At 46.8% G+C, this 17796-nt stretch overlaps 1 non-coding gene and 1 pseudogene across 1 annotated transcript; one reads left to right on the top strand and one right to left on the bottom strand.

The window, feature by feature from the left end:
* Window positions 1–11253: 11253 nt before the first annotated feature.
* LOC148670737 (U1 spliceosomal RNA) lies at window positions 11254–11418 on the bottom strand. Its single transcript, XR_015937867.1, has one exon. It is a non-coding gene; the product is annotated as a U1 spliceosomal RNA (small nuclear RNA).
* A 3185-nt stretch (window positions 11419–14603) lies between these two features.
* LOC148670738 (5S ribosomal RNA) lies at window positions 14604–14722 on the top strand (annotated as a pseudogene).
* The last annotated feature ends 3074 nt before the right edge of the window (window positions 14723–17796 follow it).

Raw genomic sequence — 17796 nt, forward strand, 5'->3', positions numbered from 1 at the left:
CCATTATGTGAATTTAAGCTTTTTTTAAATTAATAATAGCATTAGTAATACAATGCGTGCTCAGAAATGTTACTTATTAGCTTATGAAGCAACAGTGTTTCGACAATTTGCGGTCTTCAAAAAGTAAACGCTGAAGTTTTTATACTTCCTTGTGAGCAGATCACCTTTGATTTAGAAAAGGAAAACTTACTCCCCTGTTGCTTTCATTGCAATATCTGAATCGAGACCCAAGCGCTAAGAAAGCTGAATAACGCAAAAGACATATTCCCGATTTTAATTTAGATACACATTTTCTAATGCAGCTTTCATTACAAGACAGTCTATTTCTCGAAAGCGTGTTATGTAAAAAAGAGAAAAACGAAAATATATGCGACCCACTATGCCTTCCTCCAAATCTTTTTCTAGATCTCTTCGTCATACCTTCTCTTCCTCCCTGGGCCACTTGCCCGCTTCTCTCACTAAACCAGCATTCCGTCTCTTTACAGCTATCTGTTCCAAGACCAGGCTTTCTAACCACCTTCTATTCCATTACAGATGTCGTCGACATAATATCATCCCTAAAGGATTTCGCCTTAAATTTAATACCTTTTCTTTTGACTCTGATACCACCCAGAGTAACACTCAGAGACTTCTAAAACAATTTTCTAGGAAACTAATGCTCTCTACCATTTTCTCCCTCACAAAACAGATTATCCTTTAAGACAACAACATCAAAGAGGCTAAGGAATTTCTACGGCTGACAGCTCCACATCATCTTCCCTTCATAACTTACCTCATTAGATCTCTCAACTCTAAACTCTACCAGTTTCTCACTACAGAGAAGGACAAAAAACTCAGTCATCTTCTACAGAAGAAAACCATCAACACCCCGAACACCCTCACCAACCCTAACCTTGTTGTCACCATACCTTCTGACCTTTCCCTTTCACAGGATGAGCGATCCCTCCTCAGCAAAGGGCTCAGTTTTGTACCAGTTCCCAGGAAACTGGACATCACCCAGACCAATGTCGACCTTAACCGCTTTTACCGCAGGATCCGTCTCAGAGCACATTTTGCTGATAATTTCTCTTCACAGGCAGCTGATAACAACCCGGTTATTGATGTCATTAACAACATTAATCCCAAACAGAGCTGTTGGACTCCCTCCTCTGGCCGTTTTCCACCAGTTGATTATTTCATCAACCAATGCACTAATCAAGCTCCCAAGGCACTCCCTATACCCAGTAAACATAGATCTAACCTCGCCCAAGGAGAAAATCAGGCGCTCCAGTCTCTCCGCAACAGGGATGATATTGTCATCAAACCAGCGGACAAAGGAGGTGCTGTTGTGGTGTGGCGTAAGGATCTATATATCTTTGAAGCCTCTAGACAACTACAGTGCCTTGCGAAAGTATTCGGCCCCCTTGAACTTTTCAACCTTTTGCCACATTTCAGGCTTCAAACATAAAGATATAAATTTTTTATTTTATGTGAAGAATCACCAACAAGTGGGACACAATTGTGAAGTGGAACGAAATCTATTGGATTTTTGAAACTTTTTTAACTAATAAAAAAATGAAAAGTGGGGCGTGCAAAATTATTCGGCCCCTTTACTTTCAGTGCAGCAAACTCAGTCCAGAAGTTCAGTGAGGATCTCTGAATGATCCAATGTTGTCCTAAATGACTGATGGTGATAAATAGAATCCACCTGTGTGTAATCAAGTCTCTGTATAAATGCACCTGCTCTGTGATAGTCTCAAGGTTCTGTTGAAAGCGCAGAGAGCATCATGAAGACCAAGGAACACACCAGGCAGGTCCGTAATACTGTTGTGGAGAAGTTTAAAGCCGGATTTGGATACAAAAAGATTTCCCAAGCTTCAAACATCCCAAGGAGCACTGTGCAAGCGATCATCTTGAAATGGAAGGAGTATCAGACCACTGCAAATCTACCAAGACCTGGCCGTCCCTCTAAACTTTCAGCTCAGACAAGGAGAAGACTGATCAGAGATGCAGCCAAGAGGCCCATGATCACTCTGGATGAACTGCAGAGAACTACAGCTGAGGTGGGAGAGTCTGTCCATAGGACAACAATCAGTCTTACACTGCACAAATCTGGCCTTTATGGAAGAGTGGCAAGAAGAAAGCCATTTCTCAAAGATATCCATAAAAAGTCTCGTCTAAAGTTTGCCACAAGCCACCTGGGAGACACCCCAAACATGTGGAAGAAGGTGCTCTGGTCAGATGAAACCAAAATCGAACTTTTTGGCCACAATGCAAAACGATATGTTTGGCGTAAAAGCAACACAGCTCATCACCCTCAACACACCATCCCCACTGTCAAACATGGTGGTGGCAGCATCATGGTTTGGGCCTGCTTTTCTTCAGCAGGGACAGGGAAGATGGTTAAAATTGAGGGGAAGATGGATGCAGCCAAATACAGGACCATTCTGGATGAAAACCTGTTGGAGTCTGCAAAAGACCTGAAACTGGGACGGAGATTTATCTTCCAACAAGACAATGATCCCAAACATACAGCAAAATCTACAAAGGAATGGTTCACAAATAAACGTATCCAGGTGTTTGAATGGCCAAGTCAAAGTCCAGACCTGAATCCAATCGAGAATCTGTGGAAAGAGCTGAAAACTGCTGTTCACAAACGCTCTCCATCCAACCTCACTGAGCTCGAGCTGTTTTGCAAGGAAGAATGGGCAAGAATTTCAGTCTCTCGATGTGCAAAACTGATAGAGACATACCCCAAGCGACTTGCAGCTGTAATCGCAGCAAAAGGTGGCTCTACAAAGTATTAACGCAAGGGGGCCGAATAATTTTGCACGCCCCACTTTTCATTTTTTTATTAGTTAAAAAAGTTTCAAAAATCCAATAGATTTCGTTCCACTTCACAATTGTGTCCCACTTGTTGGTGATTCTTCACATAAAATAAAAAATTTATATCTTTATGTTTGAAGCCTGAAATGTGGCAAAAGGTTGAAAAGTTCAAGGGGGCCGAATACTTTCGCAAGGCACTGTAACTGACACTTCTGCCTACCTCCCTCTCCAACAGGACCCTACCACTGACTACCAAAAGGAAGTGGTTTCCACCATTTCCCTTCTTATCAGCAGTAACGAGCTCCCCCAGGAGGCGAACCGGCTCATCATGGAACATCCACAGGTATCTCAATTTTACCTCCTCCCCAAAATCCACAAACCGGACACCCCTGGACGCCCCATCGTATCAGCATGTAACTGTCCAACTACTTACATCTCAGCCTTTCTCGACAGCCTCATGAGACCGCTGGTTGAAGATCTTCCCTCATACATCAAAGACACCAACCACACGCTCCAACTTTTTAATGATTTCCAATTTCAGGGTACCGAATGCTACATTTTTACCATGGACATCACATCTCTGTACACCGTCATTCCCCATAATGACGGCCTTATAGCCCTCAAGCACACGCTGGACAAACGCACAGTGCTTGAATTGGTCCTCACACTGAACGCATTCTCTTTCAATAATCTTTTTTACCAACAGGTCAGTGGAGTTGCCATGGGCACCAGAATGGGACCCAGCTATGCCAACATTTTTGTCAGCTGGGTAGAAGAACGCTTCTTCGCTTCCTACACTGGCTATGTCCCTGACCTCTACAAGCGATATATTGATGACTGCGTCGGTGCCGCCACATGCTCCAACGATCAGCTTGAGTTCTTCCTGCACCATTTCACCAACTTCCACCCGTCCCTCAAATATACGGTTAACATATCTTCCACCACTCTTCCGTTTCTAGACATCCACTTGTCTATCAACTACCCCCGACTGTCCACTTCAGTTTATTACAAACCCACGGATTCACACAGCTACCTCCTGTACAGCTAATTTCACCCCAACCACACTAAAAACTCTCTTCCTTTTTCACAATTCCTTAGGTTACGACGATTATGCAGCGACGACATCGACTTCGAGAACCAAGCCCTCGAAATGTACTCATTTTTCATCAACAGAGGATACCCCAGCAGTGTGATTGACAAGGCCCTTGCCCGAGCCAAAAACACCCCCCGGACCATCAACCCGATCAGGAACTCCCGCCGTAAAAACTGCATTCCTTTGGTGCTTCCTTACCACCCTAACACACTTCCTATCCCCAGGACCATTAACCAGAACTTTTCCATCGTACAGGATGATCCCTCCATTGGGGCCCTCTTTTCTGATCGCCCTATCATCTCATATCGCCGACCACCTAATCTGCGTAACCTCCTTGTTCACAGCTCCCTTGACCGCCCTCAACAACCATGTAACCCTGTCTGTAGATGGCTCTGTACTTGAGCTCCAATCAAAATTGAAAAACCTTGGGGTTATATTCGATTCTGGCTTAACATTCGACCCACATGTACAGCATACTGTCAAAACATCTTTTTTTCACCTTAGAAATATCGCAAGACTACGCCCTATGCTATCATTAACTGTGGCTGAAAAGCTGATCAACATATTTGTATTCTCTCGAATTGACTACTGCAATGCTCTGCTCCCTGGGGTATCTAAATCTACTCTGAACAAGCTGCAGTATGTCCAAAATTCAGCAGCCAGAATCCTGACCAGGTCTAGTGCAAGTGTTCACATTACTCCTATCCTGGAGTCCTTGCACTGGCTTCCGGTCAAATTCCGCGTAGACTTTAAAATCCTCATGCTCACCTACAAGGCTTTACATGGCTTGGCACCTCAATACCTGTCTGAACTTTTATCGCCCTACTCCCCACCTCGCAACCTCCGCTCTTCAAATTCTGCCCTCCTTACTGTCCCCCAAGCCCGTCTACATTGTATGGGCGACAGGGCCTTCTCCTGCTATGCCCCCAAGCTCTGGAACTCTTTGCCCAAGGATATTAGAGAGTCACCTTCTCTAAACTCCTTCAAATCCAGACTCAAAACCCTCCTTTTCAGAAAAGCCTTTACTTAACTGGTTCCATTCTTCACCCCTCTGCTCTTCTTAATACCATCTTCCACGGTCTCCTCTACTGTTATTGTTGTATTGTTGTAATTATAATTGTGTCCTGTCTTGTGAAATTTTCTTATTTATTGTTGTAGTCTTCTTATTTATTGTTATTGTCATCCTGTAAAGCGCTTTGAGAAGCCACCTTTAAAGGCGCTATATAAAATAAAGTTTTTTATTATTATTATTATTATTATTATTATTATTATCCACACCAGGCACTTTCCCTTGCAACAGAGCTCGCTGTATCACCTGCAAGTACACAGCCACCACCACACTCATTCAAGGCCCCTCAGGACAATTTCCGGATCACACAGACAGCATCTTGTACCTCCAGCAACCTTATTTACTGTATCTCTTGCAGTAAATGCCCAGCCATCTACATTGGAGAAACAGGAAGGAGACTCGAAGACCGCTTCAGAGAACACGTCAGGGCTGTGAAGATTAAAGATCTCTCCAAGCCCATTGTTTCTCATTTCACCTCTGACGGCCACAACCACTCTAATCTCTCTGTATGTGTTCTCAAAGACAGTTTTCAGAAACTCATACATCAGAAAGACCACCGAAACTAAAATTATTCTGCAGCTAGGATCACACATTCTCCCTTCCCTTAACGACAGACTACTGTTCTTTTAAATTTTCTCCATTCATTGGAAGTTTCATTTCACACCTCTCTGCACCCAATCTGACTTCAAACCTCTTGATTGGCCTCTCTTTCTGTCCCCTGCTCCCGCCTCTCACTCCTCCTCTCTCCCAGCCTTTGTTCTCCCGCTACTTTACCTTTGCCTACTGTCCTGTCTCTCTCACACCTGAAGAAGGCTCCACGGCCGAAACGTTGTGTTCTCTTTCTTCTTTTTTTCAGCATGGAATAAACCTATTACTTGACACTGATTTATGCAGTGAGTGGCGAGGCTGGGATGTCAGGGCTATACGACAGTGCTTTACGCAGAGTGGAGGGGGCGGGATGTCAGGGCCTGACAACACTGCTTAACGCAGAGAGTGGAGGGGTGGGTGTCAGGGCCATATGACAGTGCTTTAGGCAGAAGGTGGCTGTCAGGGCCTGATGAGACTGCTTTATGCAGAGAGTGGAGGGGTGGGTGTCAGGGCCATACAACAGGGGTTAACGCAGAGAGTGGCGGGGGTGGGATGTCAGGGCCTGACAGCACTGCTTAACGCAGAGAGAGGCGGGTTTGGGATGTCAGGGCATGAAGACACTGGTTTATGCAGAGAGTGAAAGGGTGGGTGTCAGGGCCATACGACAGTGCTTTACGCAGAGAGTGGAGGGGGGGGGATGTCAGGGCCTGACGATACTGCTTTACACAGAGAGTGGCAGGGTTGGGATGTCAGGGCCTGACGATACTGCTTTACGCAGATAGTGGCGGGGGTGGGATGTCAGGGCATGAAGACACTGCTTTACGTAGAGAATGGAGGTGTGGGTGTCAGGGCCATACGACAGGGGTTAACGCACAGAGTGGCAGGGGTGGGATGTCAGAGCCTGACAGCACTGCTTAACGCAGAGAGTGGAGGGGTTGGTATCAGGGCCATACGACATTTCTTTACGTATAGGGTGGCGGGGGTGGTATGTCAGGGCCTGATGAGACTGTTTTATGCAGAGAGTGGAGGGGTGGGTGTCAGGGCCTGACAGGACTGCTTAACGCAGAGAGTGGCGAGGGTGGGATGTCAGGGCATGAAGACACTGGTTTCTGCAGAGAATGGAGGGGTGGGTGTCAGGGCCATACGACAATTCTTTACGGAGAGAGTCGCGGGTTTGGGATGTCAGATCCTGACAGCACTGCTTAACGCAGAGAGTGGAGGGGTGGGTATCAGGGCCATACGACACTTCTTTTCGCAGAGAGTGGCAGGGGTGGGATGTCAGGGCCTGACGATACTGCTTTACACAGATAGTGACAGGGGTGGGATGTCAGGGCCTGACGATACTGCTTTACGCAGATAGTGGCGGGGGTGGGATGTCAGGGCTTGACGACACTGCTTTATGCAGAGAGTGGAGGGCTGGGTGTCAGGGCCATACGACAGTGCTTAACGCAGTGAGCGACGAGGCTGGGATGTCAGGGCCATACGACCGTGCTTAACGCAGAGAGTGGAGGGGTGAGTGTCAGGGCCATATGACAGTGCTTTACGCAGAGAGTGGCGGGGGTGGGATGTCAGGCCCTGACGAGACTGCTTAATGCAGAGAGTGGAGGGGTGGGTGTCAGGGCTATACGACACTTATTTATTCAGAGAGTGGCGGGGGTGGGATGTCAGGGCCTGACGATACTGCTTTACGCAGAGATTGGCGGGGGTGGGATGTCAGTGCATGAAGACACTGGTTTATGCAGAGAGTGGAGGGGTGGGATGTCAGGGCATAAATACACTGCTTCATGCAGAGAGTGGAGGGGTGGGTGTCAGGGCCTGACAACACTGCTTAACGCAGAGAGTGGAGGGGTGAGTGTCAGGGCCATATGACAGTGCTTTAGGCAGAGAGTGTCGTGGGTGGGATGTCAGAGCCTGACCATACTACTTTACGCAGAGAGTGGCAGGGGTGGGATGTCAGGGCCTGATGATACTGCTTTACACAGAGAGTGGCGGGGTTGGGATGTCAGAGCCTGACAGCACTGCTTAATGTAGAGTGTGGAGGGGTGGGTGTCAGGGCCTGACGATAATGCTTTACGCAGATAGTGGCGGGGGTGGGATGTCAGGGCCTGACCATACTGCTTTACGCAGAGAGTGGCGGGGGTGGGATGTCAGGGCCTGACGAGACTGCTTAATGCAAAGAGTGGAGGGGTGGGTGTCAGGGCTATACGGCACTTATTTATTCAGAGAGTGGCGGGGGTTGGATGTCAGGGCCTGACGATACTGCTTTACGCAGAGATTGGCGGGGGTTGGATGTCAGGGCCATACGACAGTGCATTACGCAGATAGTGGAGGGTGTGGGATGTCAGGGCATGAAGACACTGGTTTATGCAGAGAATGGAGGGGTGGGTATCAGGGCCATATGACACTTCTTTTCGCAGAGAGTGGCAGAGGTGGGATGTCAGGGCCTGATGATACTGCTTTACACAGATAGTGGCGGGGGTGGGATGTCAGGGCTTGAGGACACTGCTTTATGCAGAGAGTGGAGGGGTGGGTGTCAGGGCCATACGACAATTCTTTACGCAGAGAGTGGCGGGGTTGGGATGTCAGAGCCTGACAGCACTGCTTAATGCAGAGAGTGGAGGGGTTGGTATCAGGGCCATACGACACTGCTTTATGCAGAGAGTGGAGGGGTGGGTGTCAGGGCCATACGACAGGGGTTAACGCAAAGAGTGGAGGGGTGTGATGTCAGGGCCATACGACAGTGCTTTACACAGAGAGTGGCGGGGTTGGGATGTCAGGGCCTCACGAGACTGCATTATGCAGAGAGTTGAGGGGTGGGTGTCAGGGCCATGCGACACTTCTTTACGCAGAGAGTTGCGGGATTGGGATGTCAGGGCCTGAAGATACTACTTTACGCAGTTAGTGGTGGGGGTGGGATATCAGGGCCATACGACACTTTTTTACGTAGAGAGTGGCGGGGGTGGGATGTCGGGGCTTGATGACACTGCTTTATTCAATGAGTGGAGGGGTGGGTGTCAGGGCTATACGACAGTGCTTTCCGTAGAGAGTGGTGGGGGTGTGATGTCAGGGCCATACGACACTGCTTTACACAGTGAGTGGCGGGGTTGGGATGTCAGGGATGACAACCGAGGAGCCGAGAGATCATTTCAGCATTTCGCGTCTGAACGGAAAACACAAACGACCAACTCGGAATGACTTGCCTTTGACGCTTTTCAAAGCGTTCTTTGTGCACGACGACTGCGCCACCTAGCAGATACAAATGGGTTGTACAACTTTGAACTAGCAAATGGAAGAGGGCTAAGCCCCCTCTCTTTTAGCCCAGGTTCGATCTGTCTCCCAGAATCACCAGGGCGCACGCACACACACACACCCGTGCCGTTGAAGTGCTCTGCTTCATTTCTAAGGGCAACTCAACATTCACTCCTACCCCGAGTGCAGAAAAGACAGCGTCCGCAGCAACAACAGCTCAGGTCTCTGCACAGGAGCTAAGCTGCCCCCATCTCCTCTGCTCTGCGGCTCCTGCGGAGTGGAGTCCTGCCTGGAGCCGTGTTTGCAGGCGGCAGCTCCCCGCGCCCTGTCTGTGCGTCGTGTCCAAGAGCTCCTGGGAGGAAGAGAGAGCCCTCCCACTCGGGGGCTTTTCCACGGTCTGTGTGAGGAGGGGCGGGTGTGTCCAGTAGCTTATCGAGCGGAAGCCTGGGGCGGCGGAGAGCTGTGATCGTGCAGACCTTGAGGTGTCACCTCTTTGTCTGCTTTCCCGCCCCCCCTCCGCCCAAGCTCTGCTCCAAAGTAGCCCGGCAACCCCTCACACCTGCACGTGTCACAACCTAAGGTGTGGTCATGAGACACCCATGGGGTGTCGTTCTGTTCTTGCTAATTGTTTCCTGCCCGTCGCAGGCAGGAGTCCATGCGAGGAAGATGCGCTGGACAGAGCTCAGAGGGCGCAGCTGGGTGGCTTTCCTTCTGAGTGACGTTCCTGCAACACTCTCCCGCTACTCTTGGTGCGCTCATGCCGCAACACAGGAAGGCTGGAGCAGGTGGCTGTGGGCTCTCCGCACCGCCAAAATAGCTCAGTTGGGAGAGCGTTAGACTGAAGATCTACAGATCCCTGGTTTGATCCCGGGTTTCGGCATTTTGTTTCATCGCGCCCTTTGTTCCTCTCTCCAGCGCCCCCTGCCTAAAGTGACGCGTCCCTTTCTCAGCCCGAAACACAAGCAAGACACCAGCAGCGATCCCTGCAGGTTTCCGTAGTGTAGCGGCTATCACGTTCGCCTAACACGCGAAAGGTCCCTGGTTCGAGACTGGGTGGAAGCAGCCTCGTTTTGCACGCTCCTGTACTTCACAGAGGTCTTGAACGACCGGTCATTTGTTCCCAATGTATTTCCGGTGCCTTCGTGCACTCTTGTACCAAACGCACGTTCCTTCTGTACGTGGAGCCGATCATTTGCAATTGGGCTGTGCCAACAGACCAGGACGAGCTCTGTCGGCTCAAAAGCAGCGCAGGACCTGCAAGAACAACAGAAAGATTAGCATCCAGCGGGGGCCTCTTAGTGAGCCCAAGATCTCATCAAGAATCGGCTCCAGCAACAGGGCTGGGCGCATTGTTCCATTCTCCGACCACTCTCGGTGTAAACAAGTCCCTCCTGGTCTCTGCTTGAAATGCACTTTCCTGCGTTTGCTTTGGTGTAACTGGCTTCTCCTGCATGGGCGAATGTGAAGAAGATCCTTAGTAAGTCATTGAAGAAAACCAAGAGGAGGTCGGAGTGGCCTCTGTCGTTCATCAACGATCCAGTCAGGCAGTACTCCTCCTATTCTGCCAGTATGCGGATTCGAACCGGGGTTGTTGCGGCCACAACACAAATTCTGAGCACTATACGATCACAGCGAGTTACCGAGACATACACAGCCAGTAGGAAAGGATGTAATTTCTTTGTGTGACACTAGTCGGAAAAGTCCTGACGCTGCATTTCAACTGAGCCCTAGTATACATCAACCCTTCGACACTCTGAGTGCCAACTCTCTTGTGTGTTTTCTCCATCAAGCAGGTCATCAAGGCAGCAATTACAGTTTGCTTACATGACGCACGCACAACATGGCTGTATGCTCCCATATGGTCTAGCGGTTACGATACCTGATCTTCACCCAGGTGGCCTGGTTTCAGCTCCTTGTATGAGAACGTGTCAGTTTTGCCTCCTGCTTTCCAAAGATCAGCACCACGTTTTATGCCTCCCCCGAATATCGAAGCTGCCTCTAAATCTGCAAATGAAGATGAGTCGACAAACCACTTGTTTTTCGTATAACTATACATATATTCATTTAATACTGATTTCATTCATTGAGCACGGATACAATAGAGGTACAGCTATTCACTGTTTGACATGTCTGCACTGGTACAGAACCTAGCAATCAGAAAACAGGTGAAACTGTCTTGAGAATTAGCATACAGTACCGAGGCCCCCATGACCAAATAAAGGCTAACCTCGATAATCAGCCTAAATAATGCAGACAACAGCAAAACGACTGACTTTGAAAAGGAAATGAATGTCCGGAAGGAGTAGTGTAACCAGCTTGAAATGCTTCTCCGGACCTCTAACTAAAAGAAACCGGGAACCAGCAGTGGCATCGACTCCTTTCGAACTGGGATCCTATCGCAGCTCATGGTGTCCTAACTCTCCCGTATCTGATATTGGACCAAGCACATCAGGAGAGAGCGCGAACGCAGTCCCCCACTACCAGAAATTATGCAGTCGAGATTCCCACATTTGGGGAATTCGCAGGGGTCAGCACAGCCGGAGTGCAATGGCCGAGCCTCGCCCTGGGTGAATTGATTTTTTAAGAACTTTATTTTCTTTTCACAAAAAAATACAGGACATCACAAATTAGAAAGCTTTACATTAATATACATACTTAAAACAGTATATATAATCACATCTCATTACATATTGACACGGTACCAGTTATATAGCAACAATTTATTTTTTTCTGGTGCAAATCACATTCTTTACTTAAACATGATAATGTTTTTCACAGTTTCTTGAGATATTGACCTATGCTCTCAATTTCCCACAGATTTTCTGCTTCCTCCCTTCCTTCTCTCCACAGATCTCTGAGGTAATAGTTCTCTCGGGTGATGAACAGGGCCAGGCTACCTGCTGCCTTGACTGGGACCTCGATGCCTTTGAACAGCCCCATGTTCCTCACTCTCCACAGGGCGTCTTTCCCACTGTTCACCACGGCCCAGATCCTGTCAAACACGTCAGGAGGAAGTTTGACAGGAGAGATGCCGTTGTAGCGGCAATGCTTGTTAATAAGACAGAATTAGGCGGTGGTATTCTGTCCTAAATGAGGCCCCATCTCACCCTCCATCTTTGTGGTGCAGCCACAGAGAAAGTATTCATGCAGGTTGATTTAAGATGTTTTCTTTTGATAATGGACAGCTCCCAGATGGGGATGCACTTAGCTTAGCCTGGCTATCATGATCAATGGTCATCCATTGGTGCCTATCTGTCTAGGGAGTGCCGAATGGACATCTGGACTGCATTCCTAAGTGTCAAGAGTAAGTGACTCATATCTCACCTTGACCAACCAATCAGGGACTGGCAGGGCGTGGTAATACCACGTGGGTCTCTAATGCCCGCCAAACTCTCAACCAATCAGCACACATCTATGTCTTGGTCAAAAAGGGAGCGCAAGCTCAGATCGGGGCTCTCCTTGGCCATTTTCGCGTATCCTCAGAGACAATCACGTGACAACTGCTGTTGTCTGCAAAGGGACTTGGACTTTGTTCTAAGCGCGAGGCCGAGGATCCCATACGTACTCAGAATTCTACCAACGTGAATGATCCGCTTGATCAACGGCAGCCTACAGTTGGACCCTCATCGACAACCTGAATAGCTTATTCAGAAGCAGCGCTGGACCAGGAACGAACCAGCTTCTTCCCAGGCAAAAGAGTGACTTGGTGTTCGTGCCGGGAGATTCCAAATCCATACACAGTGGATAAGTAAACCCCATGTTCTACATTGTGTCTCGAGAATTCAATTGTACCTCAACACAAGTTGTTATCAATTTAATTCATGAGTAATGTATTTACTTCCGAGTTTAGAGTAACAGTGGGTAATAACACTGATTAGCGATTTGGTAACCGAACGATATATATTGACATATATTCTCTGTTGTGTATCTCTTTGTGTTGGCATCTCTTCGAGATTATATACCTTGTATATTGATAACCCTCACAGTAAGGTCTGCCGCTCGTATCCAGGCAGACTAGTAAATGTTTGGTGCACAATTTATATGAATAAATGTATCTCATGTATTGAACCCGTGTGTGTGCGTTGTTAGTTGTTCTGACGATTGATTTTCTAAAAGCCACAACGAACAACCTCGTGATTACTGCTACAATTAATAATTGTCTCAGTAAACCCATCAAACCTCTACAACCATGATACACCACCATAAACTATATTAATTTAGGAACATAAACATATAGTGTAAACTGTATATGGCTGGTATTGGTAGTTTAAAGAAAAAATACACACCAGTATTCCACTTTCTTCCTAAACATTTTAAGCATCAAAGTCTTACATGTAGTAAGATTTTACCACGTTTCGGAAACGTTTTTACATGCTCCTTCTGACCATCTTAACTTTATATACTTTGTGAAAAGTCATAAGATATTCACATTTTCTGTGAATGTGCTCGTTATCGGAGTAAACAAAAGCATACTTTTAGAATTTGATTAATAGGGAATATAATATGGAATCACGTACCTAAAGAAATTAATAACGATATAATTATTTTATGTACTGTAGCTCAAATAGTAGTATAATACACTTTCTATGGATACATGTGCTTCTACGCAACGCAGAAGCACATCCACAAGTAACATTACCTAGCTAAGAGAGGACATTGGCTAGCCATTATGATAAATACAGTGGAAAAAAGCAATTGGGAAAATAAGACCTGCTGATCTGTTATACATACCAGGAAGAGAACAGAATATGATTTTTTTCTGTTCGAAACGTGTGTTGTCTTTATGAAATTCATGTATTTTAAACGTTTAATTAAGAAGAAAAAAACTTACAGAAAGATACTAAGCTGATCACGAGATAGAAAGATCACCCGTTTTTCGCGCATAAAAAGTGGCTATTAACTGGGTGAACTGTTATTAACTGGAGTCAACTGGGTGAAAACACATAATATGAACATGAAACAAAACAAAAAATAAAAATAAGATACAATCTACAGACATTAAAACCGGTGTCATGGAAATATAACTATCAAGGAAGCCACAAGAGAGAGTTCTCACCTGAGTAAGGTCTTTATTTCAATATTGGGAGCAACCAGAGACTCAATTTGTTACAAGCAGTACAGGGTTTTCATAAGACGTTGCGCTGTAAAAAAGCTCAGCGCTTTGTCCATTCTAAAACTTCCACTTTCCCTAAGAGAAAACAGATTACATCAAAAAGCGAAAGAAGAAGCACTAGATATGTTATTCAAAGCTTATCAGTTACTTTCAGCTAATTCTAACGACCCAGACAGCATATATTGTTTTGGTACATTGTCTTCTAAAGTAACCTAAACAGTGTACTTTGTTGACGCACTGTTTTCTAAAACTCTGCACGTACTGTAGCACAGCAATTACATCCTTGAAATATATTATCTAAAAGCCCCAATATATTTCTTTGCAAAGCTCTCTACATTTTAAGAATCAATTTACTTAGTAGATTTCCACTTAAAGACTTGTTCGGCTGGCGTTCGGGGAGTCGCGTTTTTAAGAATTGTATTGAGATCGTTTTCCACAGAGCTCAGATGTCAAAGCACAGCAGCAGCTCTCCACAGCGATCCTCTATAGCGCCCTTTCTCCCGCAGCTCCGTCCTCATTGGAAGGAAGCAAGAGTGAAAGGCTGAAGTGAAATAGAGCGGGGACGAAGGCAGTGAAGAGAGAGAACGTGGGAAGAAGAGAAAAACGCAAGGGAAAAAAAGCAGCGTCGTAAAAGAGGTGACGGAGCTGTCCTCTCAACAAGAAGGGTGCCAGCGAGCCTTGCTCTCGCTTACGGCCACACCCCCTTGAGCACGCCTGATCTCGTTTGATCTTGGAAGCTAAACAGGGATGGGCCTGGTTAGTACTTGGACGGGAGACCGCCTGGGAATACCAGGTGCTGTAAGCTTTTAAGCGCAGGAGGCGCCCTATCCCCGCTCGCTCGCTCATTCCCCTGTTCACACGTGCAGTGCGGCTTGTCCGTCTGTTTATTTGTCAGCATTGGCGAGACACGGGTGCTTGTGTATTAGCGTGAGCGTTTTTTATTCTGATCATGAACAGTTTAACAAGTCCGCAAAGGATCGAGGAAAGGTTTATCGCCAGCTGAAAAGAGACACAGCGCTTCGGCTGTGGAGACTTGTTCGGCTGGCGTTCGGAGAGTCGCGTTTTTCAGAATTGTATTGAGATCGTTTTCCACAGAGCTCAGATGTCAAAGCACAGCAGCAGCTCTCCACAGCGATCCTCTATAGCGCCCTTTCTCCCGCAGCTCCGTCCTCATTGGAAGGAAGCAAGAGTGAAAGGCTGAAGTGAAATAGAGCGGGACGAAGGCAGTGAAGAGAGAGAACGTGGGAAGAAGAGAAAAACGCAAGGGAAAAAAAGCAGCGTCGTAAAAGAGGTGACGGAGCTGTCCTCTCAATAAGAAGGGTGCCAACGAGCCTTGCTCTCGCTTACGGCCACACCCCCTTGAGCACGTCTGATCTCGGAAGCTAAACAGGGATGGGCCTGGTTAGTACTTGGATACGCTTAGCGTGAGCGTTTTTTATTCTGATCAGGAACAGTTTTACAAGTCCGCAAAGGATCGAGGAAAGGTTTATCGCCAGCTGAAAAGAGACACAGCGCTTCGGCTGTGGAGACTTTATTAATAAGGCCCCTCAGTAGTTGAGATCTCTGTTATGCCCATCTAGAAACATGCAATCAGCATGTTATTGCTGAAGCAATTGTCACAACATTATTCCACACCTGGGTGAGATGCGGGTTATGATGACAGTCATGCTTTCTATACCTTATACTGAGCTCAGAAATGGACCAAGCGGACATCTCACGAGCAGATCCCTCCGCGTATAAGAAAGGCAACTTGTCTCAGCAAAAATACCACGGATTCACATCCAAAATATGATAAAAAGGCAAAAACCCCACACTTGGAATGCTAACGTACCCTAAAAAGGAAACACGGTTTTAAAACCAACTTGATTTTCCCCTGGAGAAACCTTTTTATGGACACACATCGCATCTATTACACATGTAGAACTAAATATAAAGATAAAACTTAATATAAGAAGTCATGACATATCTTACATGACGAAGTCTGGTCCAGAATAAACAGTTTACACTGACCCACCTTTATTTACCCTGGTCACTCACTTCTATTAACTGTTTAACTGGGTAACAAATTAATATTTGTTTCAATTTGGGATCTACACCTGGGAGCCCTGAAATGTTGGCCAGAGGGGAGAAGCTGATATTCAGACGTGAGAATATATTAAAAAAAAGGATCTGATGTTGTTTTTCACCTGTCTAATCAAAGCTTGTTCAAAAATTATCTGATTATAGGACACACGAGTTTATAATCATACTCATTCCACTTTTTAACCCCGTATATATGCACAATATGAAACGTATATACACTAAATCTCACGTGTGACTCCCATAATATACATTTCTTTACGAAAATTAGGAACACTTACTACAATTATCAACCCCCCATGACGAGGCAATATTTCATACCTTTGTTTCATTGTGGGTTCAAAGTTCTGTCCTGTCGTTTCACACGTAATGTTTTGGTAGTTATCTCAATTTTCCTTTGCAATGATCTCCAAGATCATCATCAACTTTTTGTAAAACGCTATGCACAACTGATATTTAAAGAAAGTCCTGTACCAAAACGTCTTCGTAGGGAAAGACAACTTTTTTTTCCTTACGTTAGTCGCTACACGGTTACTCAGAAAATCCATTCACCTTCTTTAAAAAAAAAGTTTCGTTTTTTATTGTGGTTCACTGACATTTCTGTCACAATTCTGAGGGACCCCAAATAAAATTCACTTGCCGGTATAAAGACGCCGGCAAGGATAAGACAGGTATCGAGCCACCTGCGTATCTAACGGACGTTTAAAATAAAAAAAATGGCGTGTAATGTGGCGAAGGGCTACTGTTTTTTTATAGTTTGTCGATTGTAAGGGACGTGGGCCGCGACAGAAATACTGGACGGGGTGGGAAAAGGTTTATTGATGGTTTATTGTACCGCAACATTCACAATTGACTCACCAGCAAGATGGCGCCGAGGCCACATCGACTCCCTCCCGCTCTGCCTCGCACCGAAGCTCGAGCTGCGGAGCGCGACGCCAAACCGCCGGTCCACGGGCGCGGGCGCCGGACATAGACGTCATAAACCCTTCCGAGGCGCAGGAATTATAGATAACTGTAGTTTCTTCTGGACCCGGGTTAGGGACAGTGTGCTCTCCGTGAGAGTCTTCTGAGGAAGCCAGTGTCTCATGGGTGTCCAGGCTTGGTACCATCTGTCCATCACAGGACACACAGACACACACACTCACACACCCTGGACAGGACACCAGTCCATCACAGGACACATACACACTCACTCACACACCCTGGACAGGACACCAGTCCATCACAGGACATACATACACCCTAGATAGGACACCAGTGCATCACAGGACACACACACACACACTCACACACCCTGGACAGGACACCAGTCACTCACAGGACACATACACACACTCACACAGAACCTGGATAGGACACCAGTCCCTCACAGGACACTCAGACACACACACTCACACACCCTGGACAGGACAGCACTCAGACACACACACACCAGCCGATACCCCGGCTTCTCTCCAGACACAGCTGGGTGAGCTCCTCCAGTCAGTACAGGGGGCTCTACTGTACACAGAGGGTGGCGGGGGTGTGGAACAACTCCTTTGTTCGGGGCCTTGGGGCATTCTTGTTGTGAAAGGCGCTATATAAAAAACTGAATTGAAATTGAATCTTACAGGTTTGGGTTTTTCGGAGATCTTGTCAGAGATCTTGTCTGACGTGCCATTTCAAAAACGTAACGACACTCCTCACGTCCGAGCGCCGCCGGTCTGTGACGTAACGTATGCTTACACAACCATGACGGTTTCATCATGGACAGCACGAAAGCCCGAAAAGTGGTTGACGTTTTAATTTGGCAACGCCACG

This window comes from Lepisosteus platostomus, chromosome 5, assembly GCF_059453375.1.
Source record: "Lepisosteus platostomus isolate fLepPlt1 chromosome 5, fLepPlt1.hap1, whole genome shotgun sequence".
Taxonomy (NCBI): Eukaryota; Metazoa; Chordata; class Actinopteri; order Semionotiformes; family Lepisosteidae; genus Lepisosteus; species Lepisosteus platostomus.